We start from the raw sequence: 16,042 nt of genomic DNA on the forward strand, positions 1-16,042 counted from the left end.
CTTCTGTTTCTATTTTGTGGAATAGTTTGAAGAGAATTGATATTAGGTCTTCCTTGACAGTCTGATAAAATTCTGCACTAAAACCTTCTGTTCCTGGGCTTTTTTTGATGGGGAGACTTTTAATGACTGCTGCTATTTCTTTAGGGGTTATGGGACTGTTTAGATGGTTTGTTTCCTCCTGATTTAACTTTGGTACCTTGTATCTGTCTAGAAAACTGTCCATTTCATCCAGATTTTCCAGTTTTGTTGAGTATAGGCCTTTGTAGTAGGATCTTATGATTTTTTAAATTTCCTCAGTTTCTGTTTTTATGTCTCCCTTTTCAGTTCTGATTTTATTAATTTGGATACTGTCTTTCTGCCCTCTGGTTAGTCTGGCTAAGGGTTTATCTATTTTGTTGATTTTCTCAAAGAACCAGCTCCTGGTTTTGTTGATACTTTGTATAGTTCTTTTTGTTTCTACTTGGTTGATTTCAGCCCTGAGTTTGATTATTTTCTGCTGTCTACTCCTCTTGGGTGTATTTCCTTTTTTCTGTTCTAGAGCTTTCAAGTGTACTGTCAAGTTGTTAGTGTATGCTCTCTCCTGTTTCTTTTTTATCTTTAAATTTTAACATCGACATGCCCATTTCAGTACTGAGTTTTCTCATGGGTTGTTTCTTACAGCCTCTCATTCTTCCAGAACTTTCATTTTTACAAAGGTTAAATGTAATAACTGGTTAAAAAAGGGGGGGGGGATTACATTGTAGCAGACCTGCATTTAATGTTATATGTATAACTCAACCTCTTGATTTACCATGCTGACCCTCAGTTTTCTCACTTATAAGATGAACATACTGATATTGTTTAGTTCCTCGGTCAGTTGAATGAGTCCCTAGATATAAAACATTTAACATAGTGTCATAGAAGCTATGAGAAATAGCATCATCATTAGCAAATTTATGTCCTAAGAATAAGAAACTATGTTAAAAATTCTTAACATTAGAATTCACAGACAACACAGCTTTATTATAGCAACCATCCTCTCTATAGTATGTATTTCCAAGTCTTGGATAAAATGGTGAAACTGAGAAATTATTTAAGCTTAATTGGCCTTACTTTCGAACTTGTAGAACAGAAACAATGATCTGAAAAGGCTATGGTATTAAAGCAGTTTATGATCTTCCCTGAAATTTTCCTAACACAGTGAATAGCTCATTGTAAGTGCTCAGTGTTCTGAATAGTGCCATACGTGCTTAGAAATGATGGTTATGGGGCAGGCTTGATGACATGAGCCTTTAATCCTAACACTAGGAAAGCAAAGGCAGATTTCTAGGAGTTCAGGGCCAGTCTGGTCTATATACTGATCCACAGGCTTGTCGAAACTACATGGTGGGAATCTGTCTCAAAAAATCATGGCTATTGTGTATGACTATAGTGTATACCACGAACAGGGCAGTAAAAATAAATGTAGTGAGGTAGAGTTGTAAGCAGAAGAATGGGGGTGAAGCAGAAATGGTAGAATGAGATTAATTAAATACAATAAACCAAGACAGATGAAAGTGCCTAAAATAGAAGATATGGAACACAGAGAATCTAGGATGACTTCTCTTCATGGGAGCTCATATCATCTTTTTATAAGCATCAGTATTTACTCTCAACTGATAAAACTAATACAGAGGTAAGATTCCGTGGGACCCAGTTCTGTAGAATGAATTAAGTGGGCAGTATTTTGTGTGCATCTACCACAATGATGCAAGTTTGTTCTTTTTGCTTTCTCTTTACCAGCCCATTTCTCTCTAGCTAATTATGATTGTTAATATGAATTTCATATTATAATGAATATTCATATTAATATTCATATTAATATTTCATATTATAATATAATATATTATAATGTAATATGATTTCATATTACAAGCCTCTATTTAATGCTGAGCTATATTGTATACCTTTAAAAAACAAATATTGAACCTCTGGCTGTCTTTACACAGTGCAATCCTCTCAGTTAAAAAATGAGCCAAATTATGAACAGAGCTAGAAGTACAGACTTTGAAGTTGGACATAAAAGTAAAGCTGTTTAAAGTAGGAAGTGATACAGGAGGTAGAGGTCAGATAACATTGATGGTAAGTTAGATATAATAGTAGAGAGGGAATTGTTGGTTTTGCAAACATGGATAGATGGATGGATGGATGGATGGGTGAGTGATGGATGATGGATGGATAGATGGATGGATGAATGAGTGATGAATGATGGATGGATAGATGGATGGATGGATGGATGGATGGATGGATGGATGGTGGATGAGTGGATGGATCCTGGAAATTAAATAACTATTTAAGAAGAATACAAACCCTACTGAGAAGGCAGCATCACCATGCATAAAGATTTAAGTGCTGCCCAATTGGTAGTTTTCTACTTAATTTTTCAGAAGCAAATATAAAATTACCCTAGTCAATTTTACCATTAAGTGCAATCCAGTAGACTGTTCCACATTCAGATGAGAAAGAGAGGAACCAAGCACTCTGCATAATCTCTCAGCAGTGAGAAGCAGAGATGTAACCATCAATCAGAAAGCTGGTGGGTCATCAGGATATAAATATTCTGGCCTCCAGAAGTATGCAATCACTCTTCATGAACAGTGATTAGAAGCAAGTTGTTTTATCATTCTGATTTTATAAAAGCAAAGAGTTACATTTTCATATGTAAGGCTTTGCTTCCCATAGGCCATTTCAATTCCCTACTTGGTTATTGAATGACTTCCCTAATAGAAATAAGGGAGTTCACAAACATCTAAAGATAATACTGATAATAAATGTGATTTTATTCACTGACCTCTACTCTGGAGTTATGCCTTCTTATCTACAATTTTAAAACTCATAAAATGTATGAAACAAAAAATTATTCATAGATATGCAGCAAACTCACCTATCATCAAAAATCAACTTTTCTAAGGTATTTATAATCTCTTTGTGTCCAACTTACCATAAATGTTCATAGACTTACTATAGAGATATTGTATTTTATTATTTTATGCTACCTGACCCTTTTGAGAGTGAGCTATTCCAAACTCTTGTCTGAAATGGAGACATGTCTCACTCAATTCTGTAAGGCATCTGGCCAAAACATTTAAGGGTAAAGGACTATATAATGAATGCAAATTGGGCTGAGTGAAATATGCAAGTACTGGTCCTTCTGTTCTACCTAGAAACACAGGGATAGATCAGTCATTTAATGAATCTCCTGGTATGTAAGGTTAACTGTGGAGATCCATCCAGATTTTCTACCACACTATCATGACATCTTCACTTCTGTAATTATTTTGGAGTTTCTATGCTGCATCTAATTCACTCAGCTTTATCACTTTATGTTTTCAGCTCTGCCTTTGCTTTCTGGTACAAGGCTTTAATCATCAAATTACACATCTCAGCTTCTCACCACTATTCAAAATCAGCTGGTCTACCCATTCATCCTTCTCTGGGATAAATTCTTTTAGAGTCACTTCAACCATTGGCTCATTTCCTAGAGGGAGGCTGTTGCTTGAGAGGCATGGGAGAAATGGGAATTAATTTAATCAGATTTTCATATTCATGTGTAGCCAATACCCATGGGGTGCTACTGATGTCTCTCTCTGTCCTGAACACTGTATCTCCATCCTTTGCCCTCAATTTAGAACTTTCCAAAGCACTTTACTCAGGTCTTTCAACGTGTAATTAGAGTTGCAAACAAACAACAGCTAATCTCTTCCATGCTTCCAATATAGTAGAGAGAAATGTTTACTGGGTCAAAGAAAGACAAAGTTTGGGGACGTTGCTTTTTGTCAGGTAGTCAGATAGTATCTGAAGCTTAGTGTAAAAGCAAGGACTTGAAAAATAAACTAGTTGAAATCTGGAGGAAGAAAATCCAAGACAGTGGGAATAGCAAGTGAACAGGCTGAGGGGAAGCATATTCCAGAGTGACTGGAACACAGCAATTGGTGGGTCAGAGGAGAAGGATGAGTGAGCTTGGAGAAGGAGAACTGGGATCAGAAGTATAGTCTAGGGGAGCAAGTTTAGGCAATGTTTAAGAAGAATGGGGATAGGATAAAAGCCTTGTGTGATATTGCTATGCTAACTAAAGCAGGAGAATGACTACGGATAGGCCTTTGGACTCAGTGTCTACAAGATGCTCTGGAAATGGTTGGGGATAAAGTGATGGAAACAAAGTGGAGAGAGTGACCAGAGGAAGTAATTTTGAGGAACTTGTTCAGCCAAAGGGTCATAGTGAGAAGAGCTGGGTCAAGGGAGGTAGATTAAGGTTTAATTTTTGAGGTTTGTTGATTTCCAGATAGTGGGATAAAAGACATATTTGTAGTCAGATAGTCCAGTAACAGAGAAATTGAGAACTTTATTCCCCCATAGTGAATGTGCTTCCTTCATCTGTCCCTGCCTTGTGTCTCCCACATCTTAGTCTTAATTAAGCCATTCTTCCTCTTGCACAATCCAAACCTATTATGATATAAATAGCTTTGCTGTACTCTTTTATGAGTTTTACAGGGAGGAAATTGGATAAATTCACTATAATCTAATTCCTATGTCTAATAGCCCTTGCGTTCTTTCACATCCCCCACCATGTCCTTCAGCAAGTAAGATGCAAATAATTTAGACACATCCTCCTCTCTAGACAAGTGTTAAAATGAGCATCACAGCAGGGATCCCAATAGAATTTAATTGTTTCCCTAGCTGTGCTTGAAGCTTTTCTGAACCACATTTTTATAAAAGCAAACTCTGTGAGATTAAGAAAAATATGTTTGAGTAGCATGCATGAGCCTAGAGTTCAGTTCCCATCACATACACACATACAAACACACACACACACACACACACAGAGAGAGAGAGAGAGAGAGAGAGAGAGAGAGAGAGAGAGAGAGAGAGAGAGGTCAGAGAGGTCAGAGAGAAAGACAGATATACACCTTAACACAGATAGAAATAATAAAAGGGCAATTGAATGAAAAATATCGGATGTGTTGGATACTGAGTTGGTGTACTTCTTCCTGGAGAAAACTATTTCTAGCTCTCTCGACTATTCTGTCTCCTATAGTTCTTTGCCTCAGTTTTAAGTACATGTACAAACAAGTGACATCATATTATGTATTCATGTTACCTCTATGTCTCTGTCTCTATGTCTCTGTCTCTCTGTCTCTCTGTATGTGTGTATGTATGTGTTTGAGTGTATAACAAAAAAAAATGAAAGAAAAAGGAAGCAATTAACTTGAAAGAGAGCACATGTGCAGGTATTCAGGAGGAGAGTTTGGTGGGAAGAAAGGGAAGGGGAAAATAATGTAATCACATTGTAATTGTTAAACATAAAAAAGAGCATTGGGCGTAATAAAGAGCATTATTTTCCTGTAATGCAAGATGATTGTTGCTGTCAAGTATAATTTTTGACTATTTGGGGCCATCATGTACAGCTGGATCTGTTTTATTTACTTTCATATGCTTCTGGTACCACTAACTATTGTTTTTACATTTTAAAGAAACCTAAACCTCTTGAGCATGCACCTCCATAAGGAAAGGGCACATGGACTGGGCTGCCATGGAAATCCAAATGTCAGGTGGAACTAAAAGATACTTGAGAGCAAACCAATTTTTATATCATATATCTCCTCTTTCAGAGATTAAAATATGAGTGGTAAGAAATGGGATGAGAAAGGTAAACATCTTAGCGTACATGGGGACACAAAGTTCGGAATTTTTAGGCTCAGTTAAGCTTATCACAAACTGTGGTGAAGGTAAATGTAGTAACCCACCTCTAATTCATCATACTCAGGAGGCCGATATCACAAGTTTGAGTCTAGACAACAAGAACATGTCTTCTCAAAAAATCCAGTTTAAAAAAAAAAATGGCTGAAAAGACTATAGCGATGGTTCAGTGGTTAAGAGTACTGGACCTGGGGTTTATTCCCAGCACCTACATAGTAGCTCACAACCATCTGTACCTCTCACCACAAAGAATCCAGCACCCTTTTCTGACCTGGTCTACATACATATATTCAGCCAATCACTCAGACACATGAAACAAAATGGTTTTAGAAGTAGTTGTCGAAATCACTGAGGATGCAGCTCAGAGGATGTCCATGCATAGTGTGCGTGAGACTTAGGGCTCAGTCCTTAGTGCTGCAATTAAAAGGGAAGTTATGAAAATATTTGAAATGGCGTCCTTCAGGTTTCTTGATAGGCTTGTTTCCATGTTCAGTAATATGAAATGGCACTCTAGCTTGATGAAATAGAATCAGCAGTCTTCATTTTCACACACAGCTGCCCATGAGCTTGGCTAATATTCATCTATTCCCTAGACCAACAGTGTTTCTCTTCTTCGTAGCATGGATGCTTGGCATTTCCAGGGCTTGTCTGAGATCCTAGCCCTCTCTGACTTCATTTAGTCCAGAAATGTCTCTGTTATTTGTTTTCAAGATTTTTCAGTGTTGTAACCTGTGCCAGATTCAATTTCCTCCAAAGCAACATAGCATAAGGGTTTTTTTTTTAATGTTATATTGAAATAGAATTATATCACTTCCCTCTTTTTGTTTCCTTCAGCCCCTCCTAGATACTCTCCCTCTAATCCCTCTCATGTCCACCCTTAGTTGGTGATGAAATCTTTATTATTGTCATATGTGTGCACATATGTATATTTGTGCATATATGTGAGTATGTATGTGTGTAGATGTATCTATATATGTATGTATTTATGTATATCAGTGTATGTATGCATGTGTGTATGTATATATGTGTATTTATGTATGTGTGCATGTCTGTATATATGTGTATATGTATGTGTGTATATATCTGTATGTGGGTATATATATGTGTGTGTGTATGTATAAGAATGTAGGTATGTATTATGTATGTATATTATATGTGTGTATGTATATGTGTGTATAAATGCAAGTGTATGTATGTGTGCATGTGTATATGTGTGCATGTGTATATGTGTGCATGTGAATATGTATGCATGAATGTATGTGTATATATATATATGTATATGTATGTGTGTATGTGTGTGTTTCTGTAAGTGTAGGTATGTGTATATGTGTGTATGTATGTGTGTTTTGTGTATGTATATGTGTATGTATTTTTGCATGTGTATATCTGTGTATATATATATGCATACACATACATATGTGTGTCTATGTGCATATGTATGTATATGCATGTGTGTATGTGTGCATATATGTATGTATGTGTATATCTGTGTATGTATATGCATACACACATATGTGTGTCTATGTGCATATGTATGTGTATGTATGTGTGTATGTGTACATGTATGTATATATGTGTTTATTCATGTGTATATGTTTATATGTATATACTCAGGGGTTTTTTGGCCTTTGTCTACTCATAAATACCTTGCCTAAGTTCAACTTTAAAATTTTATGTCAGGTGAAGTTGAACAATTGTGATAAAAATGTTATTCATTAGAATTTTTCTTTAAGTTGTACTTTTACATTTTCCTCACTACAATTTACATCCTTAGAGAACCTTGTCAAAAGCCCTCCTAGAAAGTAAAGTCAGAAATACATACTCAGTGAAATCATCCGTATTTCTCATTCCGAGATGGCTGCCTTGAGGTGGTTGTCTTTCTGTCTCTAGGTTTGCTTATCAGGTTCAAAGTGTGTTCAATTACAGAACTCCTCTCTGATCTGATTGAAACTTCCACTTTTCTCTTAAAACATTTAGCTTTTGATGATATATTTTGTCAAGAGTTGTAAGATACAGTATTTTCTTTAATAAGGATTGTAATCATGTATGAAGTTACCCTGTTGTCCCCACTGGAAATTCATCCAAGGGTCTTCTCAGGGAACCATCTTTTCTGTAACTAGTTCACCAACATTGAATGAGGTATTTTTCAAATGTGTAATAGAAATGGAGCCCCATCAGCACTTAGAAGTTGCTGAGGTCATTTGGTATGAACCCTTTTGGCCTTACCATCAGGCACTGAACACAAAGTCAATCCCTCTGAGGTGAAAAAAATATCTTTCGCTATGTATGCCATGACTTTGAATTCTGTACACATCTATTCAAAATCAATAGCTATGTAAAGATAGAGTTATAGCAGTAGACTATAAGGTTGATGGAAATCCCTAAGAGAAACAAACCCAAGAGACAGAAGTCAAAACACTAATCAGAACTCCCATTGTTAATCATGAGTAACACATCAAATCAGCTATTTTTCAAGTGTCAAGGGAACAGTGACCAGTGTGACTATTCAGATTGTGCTATGGGAACTTAAAAATGACTATCTGTGATTATTCAACTCAAGAAATTTGCTATTTGTCAAGCAGAAGATAAATAAATAGCCATGGTCCTTGATTTGAAGTAGAATCTGCACTAAATCATATGTAAAAGCACCTTGCATCCATAAGCATACCCAGAGACATTTCTTTAGCAAAGACAGTTTAAGCTTACTCTGAAGGGAGAGAAAGAGAGAGAGAGAGAATATGGTGGTCTTCAGGGGACACACTTAACCAAGGTTCTTCCTCAGAGGTTGGGCATGGGGTGTTCTATACTGGTGGACACCAAGAAAAAATGTCAAGAATAAAGAAAATAAACTTACTTGGAGCCAGACCATCAGTGGCCTTGACCCCCTCACTACAGAGAATTTACTCTTTTTGGATTTAAAAAAAAAAAAAAAAAAAAAAGCCTGTGTTTGAGATCATTAATTCTCTTATTTGTGTAAAGATGAGTTAGGCCGGTGTGGAAACCATTCTTCACCATGAGGCAATATTCCAAGTGATAATAGGGTCCTAACCTACAGGCAATTAGAAACCATGGTAGACTTTTAAGATCTCTACTGAGGAATAATTAATAAACAAGCTTGTACATGGACCACAGTGAGGAAGGGGAGAGACAAGATTCTGTTGATCTGGATGCTGGCTGTGAATAGCTATGCTCTTAAGGAAAGCCTGGTGGGTAAGAAGAGAGGAACTGTCCACAGAGAACCCAGAACCTGTGCTCAATGTCAAAGCAAAGGGTAAGGTTTAGAAGCAAAGCAAAGACTTTAGAAGGACAAGTAGAATTTCACAACAGAGGTTTGCTATGAGCAATTGTGCAGTCAGGTATAGTCCTAGGAGCAATATAGTTCACAAGGAAACATATAGCCAGTGAGAACAGTCAAGGAGGTTAAGGAACACGCCCATAATTGGAAACTCTCAGACACTCCCTGAAGACTGCAAAAAAAGGGTAGGGGGAGATTTAATCACCATTTCAGAGTAGATGAGGATGTTGGGGCAGGTGCTAGACAGTGGTTAATTTTCCAGCTAGCATAGAAAACCTGCTGAACAAATAGAAGATAAATGTAAGCAGTGACTTTTCTATGTGTATTTTTGTTTTGTTTCTAAGTGATCACACAACAACCCCAATCCATTTTTCTTCCCTGTAGCCATCACAAAGCTGTGGAGAAGATCCTGAGGTGATAAAGTAGATGGAGTCATTTATCCAAAAATATGCTATTCTGAATGTTATGGTCATCAAAGAGATCAGGTTATAGGGAATTAATTCAGTTGACTTAGTTTGGTTTCTTATGAATAAATTGCCCTAAGGTTGAAGAGATGGCTTTGTGAATGAAATATTCTCTGCATAAACCTGAGGACCTGAGTCTGTATCTCCAGCATAAATGTTAGAAGCTACAGTTGATATTATGTGCCTATAACCCTAACATTGGGAGTAGCAGACACAGGTAAATGGCAGGGGGAGGGGATTTCAAGCAGCTTGGGACCAATCTAGTTGAAGTGGTGAGAGACCCATCCCCCCAAATAAGAGATAGCACAATAGAGGAAGACATTTTAAGTCAGTACATGGACTCTACTTGAACAGACACATGTATGCACACTTATACACATATGCACACAATTAAAAGTAAGTAAATAAGTTTTCCTTTTATCTAGTTTCACCTGTATAGCCCCTCACAGAAATACTCTCAGGAACTGCTGGCAATAATCATCTCTGTTCATTGTCTTTGTGTTTGGGAAAATCCATGCGTAGTTTTTTGAAGAATAGCATTGAGGCCACCTATCCAACTGTCAGGAATCAAGTTTGGAGCTAGGAGATTTTCTCTGAAGGCAGCTCCCACTGTTGATAGAGAGAGCGCTTTGGGAGGAGGTAGACCAACTATGATGTGTGTCTCAGTGTGAAGCCAGCTCCTTTGTCCTGGGGTCCCAACCCTCAGGACCTGAAGCAGAATACCCTTCTGTGCCCACCGTCTCTTGTCTCTTATGTGCCTCAGCCATAGCTCCTAAACTATACCTAGTACAAGAGTGCATTTTAAACCTGGTTTTCCTGTCCTAATCTGCTTGAGCTCATTCTTGCTGTTTTCTGTAAACACTGGAGGGGCCAATGCAATGTTTTCTCTGACAAGCTGAAAATTAATCAGTATTCGACTCAGAAATGGGTTCTGTGGGAAGCTGCCGCTTGACCTCCTGCTGGTCATGATAACCACTTTGGGATGGTTATTTTTATTATTTCCCAGACTTTTATGGTTTCTATGGGTGAGTTAGAGATCATGTGAGTTACAGAGGAGATAAGGCAGAATAAACTTGCTTAAATCACCTTTAATTCCACAAGGCAGCTGACACTTTTTTTTTTTTTTTTATCTACCTGGAAAGAACCCCAGGAGTCTTAACCCATTCCTGCAATAGTTTAAGATCTCTGCCTCTCTCTTCCCACTTTGTAGGTTGAAAAATTAATAATGTGTAGGCAGACCTGATAGTGTTATATTTTGGTAACGTGCATTCAGATGTGGCAGGAACGGCACTTTCCTGCTAGGTCTATCTTTTCACGAAGGGAATCTCAGACCTGTTAAGTATCTGCCCCAGACTCAACCTACACCTCTCCCACACACAAATCTCCTGACTCCTAGAGTGAAGACTCTGATGCCCAGAAAGCTGAGCTGGAGCCAGTGAGACATGACTGTCTGCCACAGATACTTGTGTAGACCAAATTATTAATGTTTAGGCAAGGGAAAGCAGCTAGCTGCCTTTCCCATCCTGTTGAAGGATGACAGTATGTCATTTCTTGATAAGATTGTGGCCACAGTGGCCTTTCGTTTAGAAGGTGGATAGAAGTTGTTCTGTCTACAGGCTACAGGGATGTCTGGCTTCTCCTTTCTGTCTGTATCTGAGTCTGTCTCCCTGCTCTTCTCACAGACTGTTTTAAACTTAACTACACTGAACATTTTGTATATATTTGCCTGATAATAAATGGGTCAGGGGCCATGGATGGTTCAAGGGTAGGAAATGCATCTTTATTAGAACAGAAATGAAAAGCTATCCCCTATGTTTAGCAAACATTTAATGAATCCAGTTTTAGTACAGACATAGTTTTAAGAGTTTTTATTTGTATAAAAATGATAAAAATTTAAAACTGATGTTAACAAATCCTACAAGAACTACCTTAAAATTGTTCCCATCTCCTGGGCTCAAATCGTTTTTGTATGTAGTAACTTTTAAGCTTAATGCACTAAACCCAAATGAAGCACCAGCCACCCACACATTCTGTTATAAAAAAAAAAAAAAAAAAAAAAGCAAATCCTATATACATGTGTTGAAAGTATACAATCCCAGTTCAGAAAATATTCACAATTTTATTTTTGAGATGTTAAACTTTGAGTAGGAGTTTATAGGTAAATTCCAGCTACAGCTTTGTAATTATAGATCTTTGTATAATGTTTCTCAGAATATATATTTTTCATTACTGGCCTGAGGCAGGCTTGTTTATGACTTTTGGTTACAATTATGGTGGTAGGTTTTGTGGAACCTAAAAACCATTACATCTACAGTTAGTAGAATCTATTCTTCAACAAAATCACTGTTGCCTCTCCTATCTGTTGGTCTCTATGGCTCCACAATCTGTTACAATAAATTAATAGTGGGGAGAAGGTGACAGTAGATAGCTGAAGCTCATTGGCCAGCCCTTGCTGACTCTATGAGCGTTATATTCAGTGATAGACTCTGTCTCTCAAAACAAAAGGTGGCTATCTGAAGTCAACCTCTGGCCATCACACACATGTATGAATGAACACACAATGCAGTGAGCACCAACCTTCACACATGCACACAGCCACACAACCATGCGTGCATGTGAATGTGCACGTGTGTGTGTGTGTGTGTGTATCATAAATATCCATGCATACAAGTACCTTTCTCTCTCCTCTACCTCTTTCTCCCACTCTCCCTCCTTTGCCTCTTTTTGTAAAACTCATTTTGCTTTATTAATCACCTTGTCTTTGCCCAACATGATTTCATACACCTTTTGATCACTGGCCATGTTCAACTGTTCTTTTAAGACAGAAAACACCACCTCTTTTGTGACACCTCCTGGCCCTCTTGTTAATAAATAAAATGCACTTTGGACATCATAGATGCATACTTTTCTTTGTTTCTAAAGCTTCATAGACAACGATTACAGAAAATATTAACATTAAATTTTATAGCCATTATCTACCATCTAATATCCCTTCTTCCTCTTCAAAGATGATGCTCCATTTCCTGTTTTCTGATCTCTGCTTCTTGTGTTGTTTTTTGAAATCACTAAAAATGATGAATGAGGGCTTTCTTTTTTTCTATGATTTGATCTGCATACATTTTCTTTCTACTATCTACAGTGTTGATGCAGCGCCCTCATGGTTAAAATGACCTGGCCAATCACAGATGCAATGCTAACATCTTTACTTCCCTTTTTAGTTCATTAAGAGGGCAGAATCTCAATTAACTAATGTACTTGCAGTTTATATTCCCATTTCTGTGACTATAACTACATTTAAAAGAATATGTCTTCATTAGTCATGCATAGAGCTATTGGTGCCTCTTCACAATATTCATCGGCTCTTTCATACTCTTAAACATATGAAAGAGGAACTTGAGACCACTATCTTCACCCTAGCCAGTGTTTTCCATGTGCCTTCTCTGTTCTTGGTGCTGGCCTTTGGTAAACCAAGTGCTGTCTCTCCTTCTATTTCTTTCCCCCATTCCAAATTATTACAGTGTTGAATGGAGTATTCAAAAAATTGCTGGTTTTAATTTATTGCTTGAAATGTCTGTCATTTCCTCTTTACAACTTATCTTTTGCTGATTTATTGGTTTATTTAGTGATTTACATTTTATTAAATTATTTTATTTATTTACATTCCAAATGCTGTCCCCCTTCCCAGTCCCCCCTCCTAGAGTTCTTCAACCCATTCCCTCTCCCCTTTGCTTCTGAGAGGATGCTCCCCTCAGCTCCCCTCATGCACCTATCCACCCCCACCTCACTGCCCCCCAGCATCTCCCTTTCTTGGCGCAGCAAGTCTCTACTGAATTAGGCGCATCCTCTCCCACTGAGGCCAGACAAGGCAGTCCTGTGCTGCATATGTCCTAAGGGGCCATGGACAAGCCCATATATGCTCTTTGGTTGGTAGCTTAGTCTCTGGGAGCTCCCAGAGGTCCAGTTTAGTTGATACTGTTGTTCTTCCCATGAGGTTGCCATCCCCTTCTGCTCCTTCAATCCTTCTGCTAACTTTTCCTTAGGGGTCCCCAACCTCAGCCCAATGGTTAGATATAAGTATTTGCATCTGTCTCAGTCAGCTGCTGGTAGAGCCTCTCAGAGGACAGCCATGCCAGGCTCCTATCTGCAAGCACAACATGGCATCAGAAATAGTGTCAGAGTTTGGTGCCTGTACGTGGGATGGATCCCAAGTTGCTACTCATTTTGGAAATGTTTGACTTCACTGAGTGAGGGAAGGAAAGAAACCAGAGTAAAGAGGATATAAATGGCCTACAGAACTTCTACACTAGACCTAAAGTGACAGGTGACAAAATCTGCAAAGATAGCTCAGTTGGGAAGATACTGATTTTGAGAGTTAGCTTGGGCCTCTCCTCACCAACTTCTTCCCTGGCTTTCTTTGTTCTGTCTCCCCTTGCATTGATCTCTCTCTCTTTTTTTCCTCTTTGCTTCCTCTTGCATTTCTCTTGTTTTTACTTTCTGATGAGACAGCTGTCATATATAACAGGTTGACAAAATACAGTTCAGAATGACCTTGGACTTTCACAGGCTGCCTGCATCATATTCCCCATATTCTCTCTCTGTATCTCAGAGGGACTCAGTCTGAAAATATATGTAGAGCTGAAGATTTGTATTAAGGCAGATGCCCCAGAGAACAAGCTCAAAGTAGAAACACAGTCCATTTATCCTGGTGCTCAGCTCTCCAAGTCCCCAGTTCACCAATGTGCACGTATCTCAAGGTGCCTAAGATGAAATGACCAACATACATGCACTAAGACATGAGTGAGGATATATTTGAAACATTTACCTCGTAGGGATATTGTGGTAGACGAAGCAGAAACTACACATTCTTTTATGTGCAGAATGGTAATTCTTGTCTCTTCCTCTACCCTTTCTTTCATCCTGAAATAATTTCCAAAAATAAGAACAATTGAGCTTTCTTGGTTATTTGAAAACAAGAGTCAATCCTCAACATACTTCCCAAGTGGGTTTTTTTTTCCCCAAATACCAATTACAGAAGCCTCCTCTGGGACCGTATACAAATTCCAGGGGTTGCCCGTAGCACACATTATCATTACTGGCTTTTGCTCTTATATGCCTCTGGTCTATAGATGCTCAGTTGAATTGTCCCTGTAAACTGGAGCTGCACCAGGTTCTGACTTGGAGTTGATGCTGCAGAAATGTTTGCCAAATGAACCAACGAGCTAAAGGACCCCATGACGTCACCTTGACGCAGTTTTCATGGGCTCTACCATAAGGAATGACTAGGCTTTCTTTCATGTAAAATTAAATATGTTTGTATTAAAATCAGCTTCCTGTGATCCTAACCAAGATATGTTCTAAAACTGCTGCAAATAGAACAGGGCAAACACCAGGATGCTTTGGGGATCTAAATACTTGTGAAGGTTTTAAATTTTTTGTTATGAAATGTTTTAAAGAACTCCAAGCAAATTTAAAAGGGGAATCTACTGGATTTTGGTTAAGTGCTAACAAAAAAATAAAAGAGAGAGAGAGAGAGAGAGAGAGAGAGAGAGAGAGAGAGAGAGAGAGAGAGAGAGAGAGAGAGAGAGAGAGAGAGAGAGAGAGAGAGAGAGAAAGGTCCCTTAATTCCCTATCCAAATACTTCAAGCTTAAATTTACTGGCAGCTATTTCAGAGGAAGATGGTGACTCTAAAATCCTTAGTTTGTTATAGAGAAGATGTTTTTGTCTTCAAATGTTTAGAGGGGATTAAAGGGAATTTATGGCTGGGGGGGGAGTAATAAATGTAGTAACAATGCAATGTCTAAACTGTCCTGAGTTTTTGGAATTACTGACTATGAAAACAGTGTTTAGAGGTTGTATCTAAAGGAATTACTTTCCCATCATGCTTGAGACGCCTGCCTGGATAAGTGGGTCTTCTACTGTTTAAGAAAGGTTGAATCAATGACACAGGAGATAAATTCTGTCATTAGCTCATTTGTCACAGAGCCTGAGAAACATATTCAAGAACTGGTTTTTTCCTTTCAAGAAATTTAATCAACATAAGGTGTATTTTTCTTAAGGTTCAAATTCTTCTGATACACTTCATGTTTAAATAATTTTATTTTTAAGGAAATATTGCAAGAGTAAAAAATCAATGAATCTGGTAGATCATGTACTTTCTTGCTGTGCCCTGTTTTTCTATTAATGGACTCTTACCTTGAAGGTTTATTTCTATTTCTTTAATAAAGTCAGTTGTGATTTGCTATCATATATAAAAAGTTGTGAAGAAATGTTTTAGCATAGTACTCTTTTGGCCTTGGAATGACTTCTTTGTAATCATAATGTAGTACTTTTGTATTCTGTCCTTTTATTATTTAAGGATATCCCAAGGTTAGAGGTAATAGGACATTGCCAGCATTCAATAGTGAGATCAGTTAATGCAGAATTAATCTTTAAACAGCACTTTAAGTGATGCCTCTGATGGACACAGTGAGTTTTCTTTGGAACATATATTCATAAAAAAAACTTGACATATTAAAAGTTCTGCTGGCAATGGCAGCACATTCTTGAAACCCCAGCTCTTAGGAGGTG

At 37.8% G+C, this 16,042-nt stretch overlaps 1 protein-coding gene across 1 annotated transcript in view; it reads left to right on the top strand.

The window, feature by feature from the left end:
- Positions 1-16,042, top strand: part of Fmn2 (formin 2) — a 343,084-nt gene that overhangs the window by 323,028 nt on the left and 4,014 nt on the right. The window lies entirely within an intron of this gene.

Source organism: Arvicanthis niloticus, chromosome 16 (genome assembly GCF_011762505.2).
Source record: "Arvicanthis niloticus isolate mArvNil1 chromosome 16, mArvNil1.pat.X, whole genome shotgun sequence".
NCBI classification, from domain to species: Eukaryota; Metazoa; Chordata; class Mammalia; order Rodentia; family Muridae; genus Arvicanthis; species Arvicanthis niloticus.